At 45.0% G+C, this 19,710-nt stretch overlaps 1 long non-coding RNA gene across 2 annotated transcripts in view; it reads left to right on the top strand.

Annotated features, from left to right (window-relative positions):
* Nucleotides 1–19,710, top strand: part of LOC112951856 — a 97,885-nt gene that overhangs the window by 41,167 nt on the left and 37,008 nt on the right. The window contains exons 3-4 of one of the 2 annotated variants that reach the window (XR_003250284.1): nucleotides 7,080–7,153; nucleotides 10,705–10,785. This is a non-coding gene — a long non-coding RNA (uncharacterized LOC112951856). The remainder of the gene's footprint in view (nucleotides 1–7,079; nucleotides 7,154–10,704; nucleotides 10,786–19,710) is intronic. The other variant, XR_003250283.1, reaches the window with a different exon arrangement.

The raw sequence follows: 19,710 nt of genomic DNA on the forward strand, positions 1-19,710 counted from the left end.
AAGTCCTTTGGGACGCAAAAGGATACTGTAGTTTGGGATTAGCTTCCTAAGCTGCTCGGCTGCCTGTCTCCATTCCTGAGGGAYGGGGCCGGCGTGAGCATCTGTCTTGACGTGGGGATTTCAAGGTTGCTGAAGCTGCATCAGCATCAAGGCCTGAGCTGTGCAGCTCTTCCTTTATCCTCTTCTTGTTTTGATTTAGATGCTGCCCTCCGTATGGAGAGGGAGACACTCCTAGCTACTTGTGAGCTTGCAGAATGAAATCCCCAGTCCTTCTCTCCCACCCTGGCAGGTTTGTGGTGCTAATATTAGAGATCTTAAGAGTTTTAGCAGGTATTCCTGACAGGTTTCAGTTCCTGGGGAAAAAGAGATCTTCCAGGTTTCAACATGGGTAGATTTAAATTCAGTTTGTTCTCTGAAATACTTCCTTATTTTGCCTCTGCCAAGACTGACCTTTTCTGTCTTCCTTTTCCCTGATGAGAATTGGGATTTTTTCCCCCCTTTAGTAGTAGTATTAGTATAGACTGCACACTTCTGGGAGCTTCTCAGCTTCCTTCCATCTGCTCTTCGGTTTAATTATTAATGGGAAAAAAATAACCCCCCTCTCACTTCAGATTCAGGCTGGCGCTTAGGCTACTTGTGGCTTCCTAGATGTGCCCAAATATGCTGTGGTTACTGCTGCTGGTCACCAAAGGTGACTTATATCCTTGTCATACCCAGAAATATCTCGTGATTTCRGAAGCTGCCACTAGAGTAGTGGCTGCTCTAAGCCAGGAGTCCTGCCTGGTTCATGTGGGTCTTTTGCAGTATTTKTCTGCTATTCTGTAGGTTGATTCTTGCTGCCATGAATGACTAGTGTGCCACTGCCTAGATGTTTCTAAAGAGTTAGAATGCCATGAACACCGTGGGCATCCCAAAGAGTCACCTTTGGGCCTAAGTTTTGGTTAAATAGTCTGTTCTCATGTTTTCTGAGTGAATCACAGATGGTGACAATTCTGTAAAATCTATTTATCCTATATACTCTATAAAATATAAATGCTAGAAACCAAGCATAAGCACCAAAATTTGTTCTGCATCAACTATTTATTCAAACCCCAGCTTTCTGAATCTCTATTTTTTTCTGAAATCCTTCRCCTGAATCTTAATATGCCAGATTTGAAAACCCAGCAAAATGAGAGAATGCCAAAGCAACAGTGGTGTTTTCTTGCACTCGAGTCAGTCAGCACTTCTGTATCTGTGAACCTGTTGGACTCTTTCACAGTGTCTTGTGCAGTAAAGCACCGTGGATCATGAGGGGGTCTGTAACGTAGCACTGTTGCCTTGGATATGGGCAGTCCCTCWTGCCCAGGTCTGCAGCATCTCTGAGCGCAGGAATTAATGGCACACGCACGTTTGTGAACGAGAAGTTGCAGTAAGAGGAATAGCAGCAGATGAGGCTGTATCCAGCAGCCAGGGAGGCTGAAGACCACGTTMCTGACATGCCTGCTGTGCTCGACGGAAAGGGAGTCATCCTGCATTGCAGAATTCTGCATTAAGCCCTTGAAACCGATGCCGATTAACTCTTTGTTTAATATGTTTAAATAGCATCCCAATTAACGCTTGAGCTAGTTTGAACAGAAGTAAAATAAATTTGTCAAATGTATTATTCTACCTTTCTTGGTAGCTGTCAAATAATGTCTTGACAAATAGTGCTCGATCATGTACAAGACTTGAGAATTTGGCAGAAAAATATTGATCAAATGATTCATTATGGAGAATTTTCTGGATAATTTGATTGCTCTTCACATGGTTATTCTTTTTATTTCCCTGATTTGCTTTCTTTTATTCCCTTTTCACTCCAGTTGTCTCGAATGAAAATTAGAGTATGCACAGTTTATTTTCAGTACCTTTCCAGCCTAACCTGGGGCTCRTATCTGTCTGCCCTCTTTCCCTCTACCACTTATCTCTCCCCTATGTCTGTTGGCTCTTCCCTGAAATCCTTCCCTGCTGTGCTTGTTTTTTTTTAATTTTGATGGTTTTGATGGTTTTGCTACCATCATCTCTTCCTTTTCCTTTCTCACCCCAACAGCAGCCCGAAAAAGAGGCTGCCCCGTCACCTGGRCCCAAAGCCACGCTCAGAACTGTCCTCCCCGGCCCCGAAGCCTCCTGGCTGCTGTTCACGTGGCTCTGTGTGTGTCTTGTTTCCCCTCTGGCTTAGGGAGCAGCGCCCGTGTTTCTGTGCAGCGCTTGCCCGGGCACGGCACCAGGGTCCTCACCTCATCCCGCCTCGTCGCTGAGCCCGAGCTGTGGGCAARGATGAGGTTTTGTCCAGTCCCTGCCATGGGGAATGGCTGGGAGCTGAGCAGGACCCTGGATCTGCCCGGCCACGGATTCGGGAAAACGGCTCTTTGCTGARTTGTGCTTTGCAAGTTATCCCTAGAACCTTAGCATCCAGAAAACTAGTTTGGTTTTTGCTTTCCTACCTGTCCTGGCCTCTCTGCAGAGGAACATTGGACTCCTGGCTGCTCTTTCTCTTATCTCAAGTGCCGTTTACTGGAATCTCTCTTCTTTTGCCCTCTGTAAAATATAAGCTGAATTATAGGTATACAATAAAATCAATGCCCTGAGTGTGTGAGCAGTGAGAGGCCATGTCTACAGTTAAAATATTAAAGATTATGRTTTAATGTGTCTAAGCTGTTGTCTGGAGCATTGATAAGAGTCGTTGTGRAAGGACAATTTCCAGGGGAGCCGGCAGGCTCTGCGTGCTAGGTCAGTGCTCCAGGAGCTCGTGCATCCCACCTGGCAGAGCTGCTGCCCTAGAGCCACGTGGCTCCAGCTCAAAGACTCGGGTGTGCTCTGTCACTGCTCCGCTCRATATTACTGACCCCTGAGTGACTGTGAGTGCCTGAGTGCAAGAAGTGTCAGTGTCTGGTTAAATGGCTTGGCAATCTCAGGTGCTCCACGTTTGCTTTCGTATGTAAGCCCTATCACGGTCGCTCCGTTGCATCTGGCATGCTTCATACTGAAAATTGCCGTGGGAGGGCCTGAGACTAATTTTCTGCATGAATTTTTGTGCCAAACCTCATGCATATAGTATTGATGTGTGCATTGTCTGCGTATGTGGAGCGTAGGATTCGCAGACCGGAGGCTGTTTATCAATTTATTTTACATTATGCATAGCAACTGAAGTTGCTGTAGGCTTGCCATCACCCAAATCTAGAACACAAAATCAAAATGAGAAGCTGCAAAACAAAATACAGCACAGGAAGCACGACAAGAAGTGGAATTAATCTCTTTAACGTAATTAGCTTTCCCTTTAGCCTTGTATTCCCAAGTAGCTGTTTGATGTCAGCTTCCCCTGAAGGCCGGGAGCAGCAGCAGTGTGGGACAGAGCCGAATTTGGGTGCAACTAGAGGGCTGCTCCTTGTAATCATGTGGAGCGGTGCAATGTGTGCCTCAAAGGCAGCTTCTGGCCAGCTCAGATGTGTCACTGTGAAATCCTCTCCTTTAGTCTCATTCCAGAGCTGCTGCAGTTGATACCAGCACTTCCTGCTGCTTTGCTCCYGCTCCCCAATCCGTTTATCATTTTTTTGGCTGTGTATTGCTCTCTTCCAGCTGTGATACTTGGATTTTATTCTGTGCGAGGAAGGATAAGAGCAGTAGAGCAAGGGGTATCTGAGAGTAGTATTTGCTTCTATCTTAAATAAAGCTTAACCTTCCTTGATAGCAGAGGGACATGGTAATAAGACCAGGGAAGCTAACTAGAGAGAACTTTTGGAAATATTGCTTGTGTTTCACATTGGTTCAGGGTTTTCACTCCGAAAATGCCRTCAAAGTTTATTAGCATTTTGCAGTTGAAAAGTCTGGAAAGAAGTAACTGGTAACCCCAAGAGCATAGTGATTCTTCAGCTTTAAGATWGCACCAGCCCTTGGATAACATAGACACACAGTATTCATATTGACTGAAGGTTGATTAAATGCATGTCCAAACCCAGAATTTTCTGAAGAAACAAGTAGCTTTGGGAGAGTGTGACCTAATGGGACATTCTGCGTGTGACCAGCTTCTGTCTCTGGCCTTCACCTTCAGTCTGTACAATGGAGATACTGCCTTGTGAAAGGTGAGCTCAGCCCATGCTCCTCCTGCACGGTCAGTGTTGCCCTCACAGGGGTGGCATTTCTGCCTTGTTTTGCCTTCTGCAGCCAAGCAGCCCACAGGGTGAGCTGCGTCAGCTCAGAAACCTCAGCGGCTGATYGTCACTTGGGGCTGTATTAGTTCTTACTGGGCTCAGCGTGCTGGGACCAGCCAAGGCTATGGGAGCACGTATTTGGGTGATAGCCGTTCCCACTGGCTTATGCTGGTTGTGAAATTTCGCCCTGATGCTCTCGGCCCTATAATACAGTCCTGATCTTTACTGAGAGTTACTTAACGCTGCGCTGCAGCTGAGRAGCAGAAGTTGCAGCCTCTTCTAGGTCAGGTATCTCAGTGTCACACAGCACGTGGAGCTGCACGCTGTGAACGTCTCCGTACGCTGGGGGTCCCGGCTGGGCTGGGGGGCCGGTGCTGTCTTTTATTACCTTCACCCTGGMATTGATCCTTTACTTATGGGGAAAGTGTTTTATACACTGAAAGAGGTGGCTTTGGCATCTAGTCCCTTCTTTCCATTTCCATATTTTATCTAGTAGTTGTTTAGAGTGCATGGATTTGTTATGCTGGATCACGGATATAAATAGATGCCACTAGCAGGGGGCCTTATCAGCTGTGAGCAGCTGCATCTGCCTRTTCGTTTTAAGTCTAGGCACCTAAAGTGCAGATGAACAGCAAGACTTGGTTTTCTAACAGGTAACATAAGCAAAATTYCCTGGAATTTGTTGGACGCCATTGCCTCTGTGTTCAAAGTGAACCAGAATTAGCCTTTTTGGGACAGATACCTGTCCCCTCCYTCACTGGAGTTGAGAGTTAGGGCTCAGGTATCTGTCATGCTTTGCATCTTTGAAATGCTTTATCTGGCTGGGCAGCCCTAACTAAGCAGGCATGTTKCTTGTCTGTGCTGGGCAGCAGAGAGATCCAAATGCAGCTTCCTTCCCAATGCCAGCTGTATGTTCTTGGCAGAAGCGGCTCTTGGGGAGTGCTTGGGAAGGGTTTCCGATYCTGTATGGGAGATGTTGCAGATAGCCTTCAGAATCAAAATAGGTTGATTTTTGACTTCTGAGCTAGTTTGTAGGTGCCAAAACGGGCCTTTCTGCCCCTTAATTGTTCCAACTGACACTGTTTTCCATGGTGGGGTTATTGGSGCTGGAAGATGCTCTTGCAGGAACCGCGGGCTCCGCGGCGGCGCGCGCCGATTTGGATGGCTCAGCGCCGAGGCGACGGAGGCAGCGGCTTTCCCGAGAGCTGCCGGGGCCTCTGTGTCGCGCGCCAGAGCGGGGGCCCTGGGCTGGGCTTGGAGCTTGGCCTTCCCGAGCCCCCAGCGTCTCCAGCGGAGAGGCTGGGGCTGGGGCTCTGCTTTGCAAAACGTGGAACTGCTGATAGCAATTTCCCAGCAGAGATAAGCGGCTCTGCACTAACAGGTTGTGGCGCTGTCCCTTCTGTTTTGGGAGATTAGTGGGCTGGGGTTTCCTGCGGGGCTGGCCCAGTTCTGGCTCTGTACCCAGCTAAGCCTGCCCTAAGCCTGGGGCAGTGTGCAGAGCTGGGCAGGGGTCCCGCCAGCCCCGGAGCTCCTGCTCCCCGTCGCTTTTCCCGTTATCTGGGCACTGCCATCCCCGCTCTGCTGGCTAATGGAGAGCTGACTTAATTTATTAGTGCTTGATTGAGGGCCGCATCGAGTGGTGTCTGCCCAAGCTCGGAGTAAAGTGATTAGTTCAGATGTTCTCTCCTGGGACGCTCCGTATTCACAGCATTTATGGAAAAGATTGAGAGGGTAGATAATCTTGTACCAGGCTCAGCTGCAAAATTCATCTACCCTTGAGTGATGGTTTTCTTCTCAAAAGCAAACTCGTTTGGTTCGAGGCAGCTCTCCTGTCCATCCAAGTGTATTTCTGCAGTATAAACAGCAAAGGAACAATTTTTATTTTCCCTTCCTAGGAAACTCTGTGGGCCTGTGTGGTTTGTATGTRTTAGATAGTTGAACGACAGAAGTATTTTGTGGAAAACACAAACCAACCATATTCCTGCTAAAAAGCGTAGGGATTTCTTGTCACCTCATGTATTGGGATAAGCTTCTGTTATCAAAAAGCAGAAAGCAGCACAACAGGAGGCCCGTGTGCCTGGAAGCGGGAGGTAGGTGTGGGGCAGCCTCCCTGGGGGAGCAAAGCCAATATTTGCTGTGATGACTTCCGAGGGGCAGGAGAGTACGTCTGAGCCCTTGGGCTGTGGTGGTGGAGAGGGAAGAAACTAAACCTGTTTCCTAGTCGTAAAACCTCATGTCTCTTTACCGAAAATTTTTGGTTTTTTTCCACAGTCAGATTTATTATGTTCTAAGGTTCTAAGGAGCAGCCAGTCCTCTTGTGCAAAACACGTTTTGGTTGCTTTGGGGAGGAGCTCGCTGCTCACTGGCTTCCTTCCTTCAGTGGGAACCACAGGGGCTTCCCAATCCTGGATCCAGCCTTTCTGACATCGCAGCGATGCCTARCGGAGCGAGCAGCAGGGGTGATGGAGGCTGTTTTCCTCTGGACCTTGTGATCACAGGCTCGTCGATGTGACAGTAATTCTTAATTCTTACTGTCACAAAGGCAAAGAAGGAAAGCAAATGAATATGTCTGAAAAAAGAAGTTCTTTGTGCCTAACTCGTAGTTTCTTTTAATGTTTTTCTTTCGTTTGCAATTTGGGGTCATTTCTAGCCATGCAGTTGCTTGTGTTCCTGGCTGGCRGTTTGGGGAAGGCCCCGGTGCCGTCCCCTGGGGCGCTCACAGGTGGGCAGCCCTGTCCTCAAGTCGGAGAACCAGGACCAGGGCCAGTTTATTTTCATTTCCTGAAGGAAATCTGCAATACTTTATGGAACCACAAGTGGATCAGAGACCTCTAGCAGCAGATGTTTCCAATTTGGAATATTTTGGTGCCTTAAASAGTCAGATATATGTATTTATACAATCTTCTCTCTCCCCAGGTTCCTGGTGTTCTTACTGAATTTGCATCTAATACAACAGAGCTCTTCTTCAGACTGTACTTACGTGTTTTGAGGTAAGAAGGAAATTGATATAAATGGTATTTTTGGCCTCTGGGTAGCAGGGTAGGTAAGGATGGTGGGAGAAAAACGCCCTTTCRTGAGGTCTTGGTTTGATATGTTGGTGAAAGGCATAAAAAGAAGAGATCTTTTGCAGCTGAGGAGAGTAATCTATTGCTGTGTTATTAGACGTAAATGCTCTTCACTTTCTCAATCTTGCTACTTACGAAACACCATAAAGTACAAGTTATCACGTAAAGCTGAGTAGTGATGAATTTTCAGACTTTTATGGTTTTATTCTGCTTCAAATGACTTTTTCCCCTCGGTATTCATTTTCTCAGTATTTATATTCCCTGTTGTTGGCTTGGGGCTAGCCGGTGCTGGACGGTGATGTTGGCTTGTTACGCTCCATCTCCTGAGACAGGCATGGTCAAACTCAGTGCCTTTCAGCTGCCATGAGCTTTAACAGGACAGGGGTATCTGTGTTAAAGTTTGAAGTTTTAAGCACATTAAGCACTGCAAGATCTGGGTTTGGTGCTCCACCATTTCCCAAGGAGTCATGGATGCATCCAAGCTCTGGTGTGCTCCAGAAAAAGCAGCAAAAGCAGCAGGCAGGTGGCTTGCAAGGAGTGAAGGAGAGTGGGTAGTGAGCCAGACCCTCAGCTTGTGGTAGGTGGGCACAGGTGAGTGAAGGGATTGAATCACAGCTTTAGGAAATGGGTAGGGAATGGAATATTCTAGTCCTGAGAARGGGTCTGGGAGAGCCTTGACCTCCCCACAGATTGGGGCTGTGCTGAGAGCAGAGGGTTGGTTTCCCCTTTCCTATCTCCTTTTTTGTTTCTGTAGTCCCTCCTKCCTTTTTGTTCATAATTGTTCTTCAAAGAAAGAACATAACCCCCGTCCCTGACGAATTTTCATAATTTTAATAAAGCAGAAAGGAGGTGCCCGGGAGCCTCATTCATCACCTTTTGTCTCCAGACTTGGTCTGACATCTGAGACTAGAGAGAAACTTTGGCAAGTGCARTGATTTCCCGTGTGGGGGTAATAAGAGAGGAAAAAACTGTCAGTTGAAAACAGCAGGAGCTGCATTAGCAAATATAAATTAAACAGATGGCTAAGATACTGCAGCTGTCGCTTAGAAGCTCCAGAAGATCTTTAGCTTGGAGCTGCAGGAGGCTATTTGAAAAGGAAAGATGCAAACAATGGCAAAGCAAACTTCAGCACGACCAACAAGACAAGAGAGGCATTCAGGTGATGAGATGAAATTTACCCAGCACTAATTTTTTTCCTTCACTTCTTCAAATCTTTGGACTCCAAAATCAATTCAGATCAGCTGCTATAAGATCACATTACAGCTTTCCATGCAGTGGGGTTGTCTGCTGACTTGGAGGTCCCACTCCTGCTTTCCCTGTGAGATGCTATCTCTGACATATGCTCCGGAGCCCACAGCTGCTTCCAGGAAGTCTTCCTAGGGATTTCTCTGGAGGAGACGCCTTCATTTAAAGTATCTTCCAYGTTCAGTCCTAGGGTAACATTTCCAGGCCCATTTTCTGCTCRAAAGTGATTTTTTTTTTTTCCTTTATGAAAGGAACAATAAAAAATATACCCAAGTATATTGTTTTTAGTGTATTAGGGTAAACTGGAGTTTCAGTGGTGCTTTTTGGAGACCACAAAGCAATTTATACTCAGAACGCTGGATCTGTATTTTCTTCAGTGAGGGCTAGTACTTTGTCTTAGATGCCTTGTGCGTAAGCAGCCTGATCTGCTGCCTTGATATATACTGRAAGATGGGAATTTTGAAATAGCTGCTGCATTTGAAGCCTGTGTTTCACCTTCAAAGAAACAGTGCACACAGACAGATCCTAGCCTTGCTGATTGATTTCTGCTTCAGAGTTTTGCTTTTTCTATTTGTTGTTTTTTTGTACTGCAGGTTTGTGTGTATGTGTGCCTATGGTTGACTTGTTAAACACTATTTAAAATACAAGAAATTCTGTATTTTGATAATACTCCAGTCCCAGTGCCTGCCCAGCTTCAGCCTTCCTGCCTTGTGCGGCGCTGCCTGTGTTGGTGTTGAGCAGAGCTGACTTCTTGTCATTCAATGGTGCATTTCTCCTGTGTTGGCTGTTTCATGCTTCAGTGTAGGACACTGCAGCTGATAGCACCATGTAACTGCCACTTGTACCCTGCAAATTCCATTTCTACCTTGCAGAAACCCTGGGGCAGTAATGTAACTTCATAAGCTAAGAGGAAGAAAGCCTCAAGCAGAGCTTTCCTCCCAAGGAGAAGTGGCAGAAACCAAGCTGGCCTTGAAGTGTACTTGAACTTGAGAGTGATAAATGTGAGATATCTTTGGCAGTGATGGAGGGGCATTTCAGAGTAGGTGACCTTCCCCTGGAAGCCTGGCCTCCTCCTCCTCCTCTGTGTGCTTGTTCCAAGACCTCTGCTCCCAGTGATCCCTCCTTCCTTGAGGGAACGCTCGGGAAGGGAGCAGTGCTGCGCAGGCAGCACCCAGGGCACCCAGAGCACATCTGCCAGCTTCGTTTGCGGGGAAGGAATGGAGGTGTGCGTGAACAGAAGCTGAAAACAAGGTGATAACTGGGAGAGGACAAAGAGGAAGAAAAGGAGCGACTGAGACAGGAAAAAACACAGGCAGTGTAGCCTGCCTGAGGCTTGTTTTTCCTGCTGCGTAGCCAGGAGGCAGGAAGGAGCCTTTGCAGGTAGATGTGTCTACTGGCCACACTCCGTCCTCGGGGATCCTGCACACGTTGTGGGAGGCTGTGCAGGGTGGGACGTGGCTCTTAAGCTCTGTACATAGAGCAGATTGTATATATAGGTCTCTGGCAGAGATGTAGTGCCGTGTCATAAATCTGCACATGATATAACGTGTTAATATCCAATTCATTGATTAGGAGCAGCTGCTTACATGCAGAATGGCTGCTAGTGGGAAAAGGAAACCTGATCCAGCCCTATTTAATGCTGTCATGAAAAGAAAGTGCTGCTTAACAGGATGCAAGAATGCTTAGCCTTTTAGTGCTTCATATTGGTCTGTGGCTTAGCTAATGTGGAAAATATTTCATGTATTTTAGCCTTCATTTGAACCCTGTTGTTTTAACCCTAGCCCGGCACTGACAAGTCTGTTTTAGGCCAGTGCTGCTCTCCGTGCTGGATAGAGAGTGGCTCGTAGTGAGTGAGCAGAGGTTGCTGAGAATGTGGAACGATTATAAATTAGTAYGTGGCTTTTTTTTGCTTATAGTTTGAGATGTCCCATGAATAATTCTTAGCTGTAACRAAACAACGTATTGCACAGTTCTGATATGTGGGCTCTGGATTCTGCAGTGATATTTTGGTAAATATTACCTTACTGATTGATTTAGGTAGCTAGTCTTTCTAATTCGCCCTGTAACAGAGAAGATGTGGTTTCATGTTTAGTTGCACTTCAAAGCAGATTTAGCTTTACCTTTCAGTGGAAAGCAACAGAATATGTGTGCTTAAATTGTGGTAATGAAACCTTCTTTCATGTGGAAAAGGTAGTTTGAACGTTGCTAAATGATTTATTTTCCTTTCTCAGGCAAGTTCTGTCTTTGGATTTTGAACTGCAGTCCCGATTCAAGCGTGCCTCACCTGAATCAGTTTGTGGAAAAATATTTAGGTAATTTGTGACGTGCCACGGGTTTGAAATATGGTTCTGTCGTAGCACTTGCACTGCATTGCATGGGTTTGGTGCCATGAGTGTTGGAATACTCTTTGATACAGTAGGTGATGTGGAGAGACTCCCTTCTCGATTAAATACAGGTAGAAAAATACTTAAGAAAAGCTTTCCAGAGATGTGAGACAGATGCTCTTCATTTCCCTCTGTAAACAAGCCCTTAGCTGATAAGATTTGGAGGAGAGTTCCAGAAAGATGCAGAAAAATGCAAAGGCAAAACACAGATGCTCCATTGCTGGTACCTGCAGACAACCTAAAAAGCTCAGACTAAGACTAAACCCATCTACCGAAAAGGGCATGTAGTTACGTGGGAGCCTGATGTGGTGGCACCTCTGCACCTTTGCTAGGAGATAAACAGCAACTGGGTACCTGGCATTTTTTAAAATTTGAATGAGAAAATAGGGAGTTTTGATAGAAAATAGTTGTACAGGTAAAAAATGACTCCTTTCTATCACATGAAGTGCTTTCCTATACCATAGTCCATGTTCTTCAAAGCAGTATGAATCGTATCTAAACATTAATTCTAATGCCATTAACACTATGCCCTTTTCTGTTTGGCAGAATATACATGACCAAGGCTTTATTTTAGTTCTTGTTCCCTTTACACCTTGTTTTGTAAAGGAACAATAGCAACAACAAAAATTTTCAAAAAATAATAAAAAAAGAAGTCAAATCTCCTTGCTGCTAAGGTAATCTCCCTTGTCAGAGGACCCTTACTTCTAGCTAATTCACGTAAATAAACGAATGCAGAAAGTGGGTTTTGTGGGAGCAGTAAGTGCACGTCTTTCACCTGCAGCCCCCCGAACACGTAGGCCTGAGCTCCCTCCCAGGCCTTGGCAGCGTCGCTGTGTGTTGTTAAGGTCCTGCAGAAACCTCCCTCCCTCGCGGTTCCCCTAGGCCTCATGCAGCCAGGTACCGCCAAAAATGTGCTCCTGCCAGCAGAGCTTTTCTTCTAGCAGCAACTGGTACTAGCTGTTCTGGCAAAAGATGTTCTTTTCCCCTGTGTAAGCCACATCTCTGCTGGGCAGATTTGCTAATATAGCTATTTTAGCAAAGCCTTTCTACTGTAGAAAAGACCTTATTGATAATACTGTGAGGTTCCCACAGCAGATGAAAGGCGCAATACAAAGGGCTTTACAAACACGAATTAAGCTTCACAACACCCTTGTAAAGTAAGTCATTCTTCCAGCTTGCCAGTGGCTACTTTCTTTTAATATGAGACGTTTTGTGGGGATGAGAGAAGGGCGGAGGATTGAGAATTGGGGGAATGGGCAGTTAAACAAATTTCTGATGTGCTGACGCCTCCATCTAATGTGTAGAACGTCCTGTCAAAATCAGTATTAGAGCATCACATAGTTGCTGGCTTCATCTGATCTTGGGTAGCAGGAGGAACTCTATAATGTTTACTTGTTGGCACTTGGTAACCGTTTTTTCCTGACAATCCAGGAGCCTGTTTTTTGTATGTGATGTTGTCTTTATAGCTGCTTTTAACCACTGTCCTCTCTGACGTGTTTGTATTAGACTCTTGCATCAGCTCTTGTAGTTTACGCAGTCCAGGGTTATGAACAGGTTATACAGTTCAGGGAGCTCAGAAGGAATGGAGAAAAGCAAAACAACAGATTTAGGCACAAAAATTATTTTAAAGCCACTCAAAAGCTACAACAGTCTGATGTTGAGCTTGCCTCTTGGTCTTAATTCAGCCATTGCTGTGTGTTAATTATCATGCAGGTTTTAATGATATGTTTATGTTCTGTTTATTCCCCTGCATCCAACAGGGCATGAGGAGCCTACAGGATTACAGGTTCATTTTCTCCTTTACCATTCCTAAGATCACTTCCGAATACAGTCCCCAAACTCTTGGTTCCCTCTTAAAGTCCACGCCCAGGATTCTGTATTAATAATAAACACACCAGGCATTCCAGCAAGCTCGGCAATTCCTCCTCCCAGCTCGGGGCCTTCGGGGGTGGCCGCTCTTCTCGCCAGCAAAGACCCCTTGTCTCACCACGTGCAGAGAGGCCCAGGCTCCCTTTGGAAAAGCTGACCCAGATCCCGGGAAATCCGGGCAGGGATGAAGACATCTGCCGCTCCCAGCGCCACTCGCTGCCGGAGCAGGTTCCAGTGCCTGYTCCGCAACCTGCTCCATCCGCCCAGGGCTCCGTGCTCTATTAGCAGTAGTTCTGTGCTCTGTTTCCACAGCAACAGCACACACTTTCTTTCCCCCCTTCTCTCAAGGTGGCGGTTGCTTTGGGAATTAGAGCTGCGGAATAAGCTTGGCCTTCTCGTCCCCATCGAGATTTCGGCTTGSGGAGGTCAATGGTGGGAGGAGGAGGAGGATGGCAGAGTGTGACTCCTGGTAGGGGCGATGTGATTATGAAGTGGTGGTGGAAGAAACTGGTCCTGATTAATTGCATTTTTCGGTGTTAAAAATGTTGTGTTGAAAATCTTTGCTCTCCCAAGGCCGTCTCTGCAAAAAGACTGTCCTGGGTCTCGGGCAACTGTTTGCAAGCATCTTCTTAGCTCTTTGCACATGGTCTTGTAATAGTGTAGGACCCAGGTTCTTTTTTGAGCGTGTATCCATGCACTGCRTGAAACCAGATGCACATTTTTATGTTCTTCTGCTCATAGACAACTTTGTGTGTGTTGCACATCACTTTACAAAATGTAATCTTCTGTCACAGCATTCACTCTAGTATTGTAGGAAGGGAAATGTTCTATATTTCAYTGCTCCACTGAAGTAAGCGTGCATATACCTATATAGCTGCATTAAGCCATGATACTGCTTGTGGGGAGCAAGGTACTCCCCTTCCCGTTGAAGTACCTGTACCAGTGTTAATATSCTGCCTGGAGGGCTAAGAAGCCTTCAATTTTTACAGCATTTCAGTAGATCAGTAGCTTGCCCTTTTTAGACATGGGTGAGAATAAAAACATATGGTTTGATATTGATATCTTAGTCTGGGATGGCTTTTTTTGATCCTTAGCTCAAAAGGCATCTCCTTAAGTGGGTGCTTAGTACAAGGCTGATTTGCAACTGTTTTATTTTGCTTCTTCCCTAGTCTCCTGGCCTTAAAACTACACTGTTATATTTTCTTGCAAAGCAAATCATTTGTGGTACTGAACTCTGTGATGCTTTTTATCTCYTTTACTGCTCTTTCCTTTCTTAGGAACCTACAGCTCTATGTTGAAACAGGGGAACTTGGAAGTAAATGCTTTTAACAGATTCACCATGTTGTGGAATGATTTAAAATGCTCTGCTTTTCACTTGGATAAGTCAATTATTAATATAGGTTTCTAAAGTCTCGCCTTCTTTAAGAGTGAATAGCTAAAGCAGTATCTGTGACTACAGTGCACCTTTGCAGGAGAGGCTTCTGCCTGATGGCYGTGTGTGATGTCTCTGCACCATCAATATTCCAGTTTCTGGTAGTTCTGAGCGAGGTGCTCCCAAGTGCTGCATTTCTCTCTGACTGAATGATAAAGCAGGTGAGTCGATTGGCAAATTAGTGGCTAATGAATGAAATCACATAACTTGCTTATCAGGAAAGGCATAGCATCTACAGCCCTCTCTGAAGTGCAAAGGACAGAAACTTGCTGATCCGTACCTGTATAGGATATAAAAAGCTGATCAAGGTCAAGCATCCAAGTCAGAAATGCCACATGTACCCACAAGGTGACAATTAATGAAGATACCTTTTATAAATTTCTAATTTCAGAAGTACATTCAGATGCATTTGTATTAGAGATTTCATATTTTGTTTCCCTACTTCAAAAGTGAAGAGCATTCCAATACTAAAKCATTTTAAAGTTGAAAATAAACTCAGTGATAAACCCAGTCTTGCATCACTTAAGTCTTGCATCACTCGAGTTCAGCTCACTCCGATTGTATCTTGACTTTTTGACTATACACTGCAGAAACTATAACTTCCAGTTTACTTGAGAGCTTGTTTACTGAAAGACCAGAATATAAAATTCCATGTCTGTTTAACATTCAGTAATTCACCATTAAGCTACTTGACAGAAGTTAAAATTTATGTTAATACTGTCTTGATTAAACAGCACTCATTATCACTTGCTGTGATTTGGCCAAATCAGTTTCCTAGCAGATGTCTCAGTGAGGGAGCCGTCCTACTACGGCATGTCCAAATTAAACTAAGCATATTGCATTAATATTCTGCCCTTATATAGCAACTTTCATATCAAAGCACTTCATTAGGTAATATAATGGCCAAAGCAAATTTATACCTCAAAGAGCTACAGGGCCTTTTAGACCTTTAACATATGTCCCGTGTTACAGATTTTGCTGTTGAGTACCGCAGAGTCATGGTGGTTTCTTCCATGKAGCTTGGTTTCTGTAGCTTACAGAAGAAAGTTGGAGCTAGCCCTCCCTAGGCCAGAACAGATGCCTTTCCAGACAATAAATATTTCAAACCACAGCTTTAAACCATTTTTATGTAATGCTTTCCAACCAGTCTTGGAATCTTTGGTCCTCTTCCAAACCCTTCCTCTTTCATTTTCCTTTAAAATTGTTTTAGTACCACTGAAAAACATGTGCTCTCCCATCTTTTATTTAAATCTTTCCTTGGTGCCTATTTGGAGCATCACTCTAAATTCCCTTCATGCAGGCTTGGCTGAAGTAACTCCAAACTGAATTTTTATTTCCCTCAATGTGCGGTGATAGCCTCATGCCTACGGGATAAAACATTCCTCCTTAAATCCTCACAGTTTGTTTTTGTGTATTAGGTTACTTCTGTTTGTGTATTCATGGAAAGCTGGTACAAGTCATAAGTTTGAATATGAAAATTAAGGATTTTTTGTGTTCTTTTTTTTTTTTCGGCCTGGAAATGGTTGCTCTTCAGRCTTTCCTAGCATTTAAAAATTTTATTACAATTGTAATGTGGTTCAAAGCAGTTATCTGATACATGACACCAAATAAGTCGCTACCTTATTTTTCTGTTTAAAATTGGATCTAATCATGTTTTGCATTTACTTAATGGTTAAGTTTATTGATCCTCTTTTACAGCTAGTGTAACTGAGAGCAGACGTTCAAGGCAATTTGCCCAAGATCCTAGTATTTCCTGTAACTCTGGTTACATTTTCCGGATTTGAATTGGAATGATTCAATTAAGAACTATATGTGATTTCATAGACATGTGATGTGTCAAGTTTGTGGCTCAAGTGATAACATTGAGGCTCACCATTTCCCCCTGCACGTGCACCTGGCTGGRGTTTCTTGCAACCACAGATTATTTCACTGCCAGATTTTCCCAAACTAAACATGACGTGGGCCATCTCGTAAGGTTAATGTCCATGTTATGTGTCAGGGTGAATAGTTCAGCTGGATTGCAGCCACCCTTGAGAAAAAAATACATTCTTTTTTCCAAAAAAAACCCATGTTTCTTGTGATTGTTAACTGTTTATGCAATGCAGTGGCAGCTGCAGGGATTTAACTTGAAAGAAGTACGTCACATTTCCACGCCAAAGGCTCAAGGAGCAACCGAGGGCAGCGACGTGGCGGGTGGCTTCTCCTGATGTCTGTCCCTGCATGTGTTGCCTCCCGTGTCCCCACAGGCCACCAAGGAGCTGCTGATGGGGAGRGGTGGGATGTGAGAGCTCTTTGGGTTTGATTTAGTGCTGGTACTGCAGTGTTGGAAGGAAATCCAAGATGTGGTGAGAGGCAGCAAAGGTTTTTGAGCCATTGATAGTGTTTGTAGTGGAGTCCATCTGTATTATTCATGGCCTTGGAGCTCTCGGGAACGAGGCGCGCGCTGCGTGGAAAGTGTGATACTAGCAGGTGAAAGGAGATTAACCCTGCAGTGATAGATGGCAAAGTGGTAATTGGTATGGTATGTTAAGGGGAGAGAGAGGCATGTCTGAAAGAGGGGAAAGGGCAGATTTCAGCCCTGAGCTGGGCTCAGAAGGTCCTCCTGTGTGCGAGACCTTGGGTCCCTCCCTGGGTTAGGCTTCTCGCCCACGTCCGTGTTCTGCGTTTCAAAAGGGGTTACATTTTGCAGCTGCAGGATGAGCCAGCACTTAAAAGATTTACAGGTTGATGCTATGGAAAGCTTTGCTGTACAAGGCTTTGCCGTGGTAAGAATGACTGTAGTAGCTATGAATTCCCAATGGCTTACAGATGAGGTACCAGAAATCCCTCTTCCCAGGAGGAATCTGGAGGTCTGTCAGGTCTGTGTCATGTTTAGCTCTCCTCCTATAAACTTCTTATGTTTAGCATTTTTCTCTTCAATTCTCTTTCGTGCTTCCTCTTCTTTCTCCTGTTTCTGATTTATTCCATGATCATGTTAGAGCAGGGCTCTGTGCCCGAGGGGGCTTTTAGGAAGGGGTCAGAAATGGGAGGCTTTTAACGCACTGGATCTATTTCAGTAATTGATCCGGGGTATTGGTGTTGGAGTGGTCTCTTATACCCAGCTTTTGCTCCCTATCCATCTCCCAGTTCCTCTGAGATTTCCCAGTGAATATCCAGGAAGTGAAAGAGATTGGTGAGCTGGTGGACAAGAGCCTCACTCAGCGGCTGCGTTACCTTAGGAAAGGAGCAGAGAAGGTGGCCATAAAATACAGCTCTTTGCTGGTGCATGAGCTGAAGGGTGTCTGGTCTTCAAGGTACCATATTTACCTTTTGAAGGTAGGACTAAGCTGTGTTACCTTGGAGGCAGAAGAGAGAACTAATGGTGCCAAACTGTGCTGTGGACTGTTAGCTGCTGCACATAAARCACAGACACTTCAAACTCAGACCTTTCCTTTCTCTTTCCTGCATCAGAAAGTCGTGTTGAGGGATATGTTTAAAAGCAATTTATTACTTAGCACCTTGAGCCGTTYGGCTTTGAGGTGCAGGAAAATCATGCAAAAGTCCCCCTAGAAAATAGCAGGGCTGTGTGGCTAAGGGGCAAGGCTGAGGCTTCCGACAGGAGCTGCGTGCGTCGCCTCCGCTGCCGCCAGCAAGAGCAGGCGAGCTGAGAAGTAAGGCAGCGGGTCAAGGAGGAGAGAGCAATTTCACAGCAACTTTGGGTACTTCTTGCATGTTTTTAAGCTGTTGGACAATATGGAAAATTAAGGACTTYTTTTAAATTTGAAAATTTAATAACCGTGGCAGTTTTATATGGTAGAAATTAATAGAAATTGAAGAAGGCCTAATACAGTGGAATCTCTTTTTATGCATCCATAATATTTTTCTTCATGGCCTAATTAAACCTATGAAATGAAACTCCTGGGCCTAGGTTTTGCTTCCAACATACACAGAGAAATGTCTACCTGCATTTTGAGATTTTGAACCTTGGTTATGAGGCRTTTTAAAGCAAGGCAGTGCCAGGCAGTGGGGAAAGGACTCTCTGCGGTGCGCAGATGTAATGGCAGTGCCTGGGAAACTGCAGCACTTCACGCCGCGGCCCCCGCGGGCCCTGGCAGCAGTGAAACAGAGCACAATTTAAAGAGTATCCGTGCAGACAAGCCCAGTGCTGCTTTCATGGGAGGAATTGGTCCAGCAGGTTTTATCTTCTGTTTAGGTTTGCTGCTCCCTGCTCATGTCACACCTCCTCACTCTCCTCTTTCCTTTCAACTTCCAGAGCTGCTTCCTCCTGCAGCTGAGGCTCCCTTTCCTTATCTGTGCTTTGAGAGGGTGGGTGAGAGCAAAGCACTGCAAGAGCCCATGGTGAGTGTGTTGCCTGGCTTGGCAGGAATGTTTTGCAGCTCTCGAAGGCAATTGCTTGAGGGGCAGCCTGCTTCATGCCAGCGGGAATTGAACTGGAATTGGGGGGCACCAGTATGAGCTGAAACAGCAATTGCTGTGCAGCTGAAATGGGAGAAGAAAAAAATCCACTGTTGGACAGAAAGGTATCTACATAATTAATAGGGAAAACTGCTTCTATAAACGCATAATTTTGTGTATATTCCCATGGAGATGACAGACGGTGATTATATATCACCTTTGATACTTAAGTCCTTTCTGCATCAGTCTTTTCCTTCACATAGGAGAAAAAAAGTCTCCAGTGTACAGTGCTTTGCTTTAGACATTCAAGGGTTTTGCAGTCTACTGGTAAAATTGAAATCCCTGGTGAGCACAGTGGTCATCTAGAAGGCAGCAGAAACAGGTTTCTACCAGAAACCTTAATTCTGAGGAAAAAGGATGATAAGTTACCTTTCTCTACCACTCTCAGTAACTGCTATTTTGGGCCCCCCTGTGAAAAGAAAGCTGTACTTCTATTTTTGAACATATTACATGTGTTTATGTACATATTTACACCTTTCCGCAACTCAGGCAGCTATTTTTTGACTCCAAGAGACCAGACCTACTCAGGTACTAGTATTCAAAGTGGCAATTTTCAAGGTATCTCAGGTATGTCTGTCCTTACCCTTCTGTTACAGCAGAAATATTAAGGTATGTGAATAGAGGACTGAGGCAGTTAGGAGAAAATTATGGCTTCTAGATTGCTATTACTTTTCTTAGGAGAGAATCTCAAGGAAAATCATAAAAGATTTATATTGGTAAGGCTGTCTGAGACACCTTTCACAATCTATCACTTTTTAATGCCTGGTGCTAGAGAATCCTGAGAGCTATGCAGGAACTGATTGCTGCTGAAGTTTTGCTGATTATTTTCCAGCTTTGTTTAAATATTTAATATCTTAATGGTGCTAATGGACAGATCCCAGAATATAAATCTAAAACAAGTCTCTTCTTCTAACCCCCTTTGCAGCTCAGGTTTATTCTGCATTCAGAGGTGGTTTCTTTCCCGCAGAGCGGGATGGACACAGCGTCCTGCTGGCACTTGCACATCGTGCTCCTTCGCCCTGTCGGGGACAAGCTGAACATGAGTTATGCTGTAGCTGTTGTTACCTCTTGGTAGCTCTCCTGGGAATTTCTGCTTG

Source organism: Nothoprocta perdicaria, unplaced genomic scaffold (genome assembly GCF_003342845.1).
Source record: "Nothoprocta perdicaria isolate Ctin4 unplaced genomic scaffold, notPer1 scaffold_105, whole genome shotgun sequence".
NCBI classification, from domain to species: domain Eukaryota; kingdom Metazoa; phylum Chordata; class Aves; order Tinamiformes; family Tinamidae; genus Nothoprocta; species Nothoprocta perdicaria.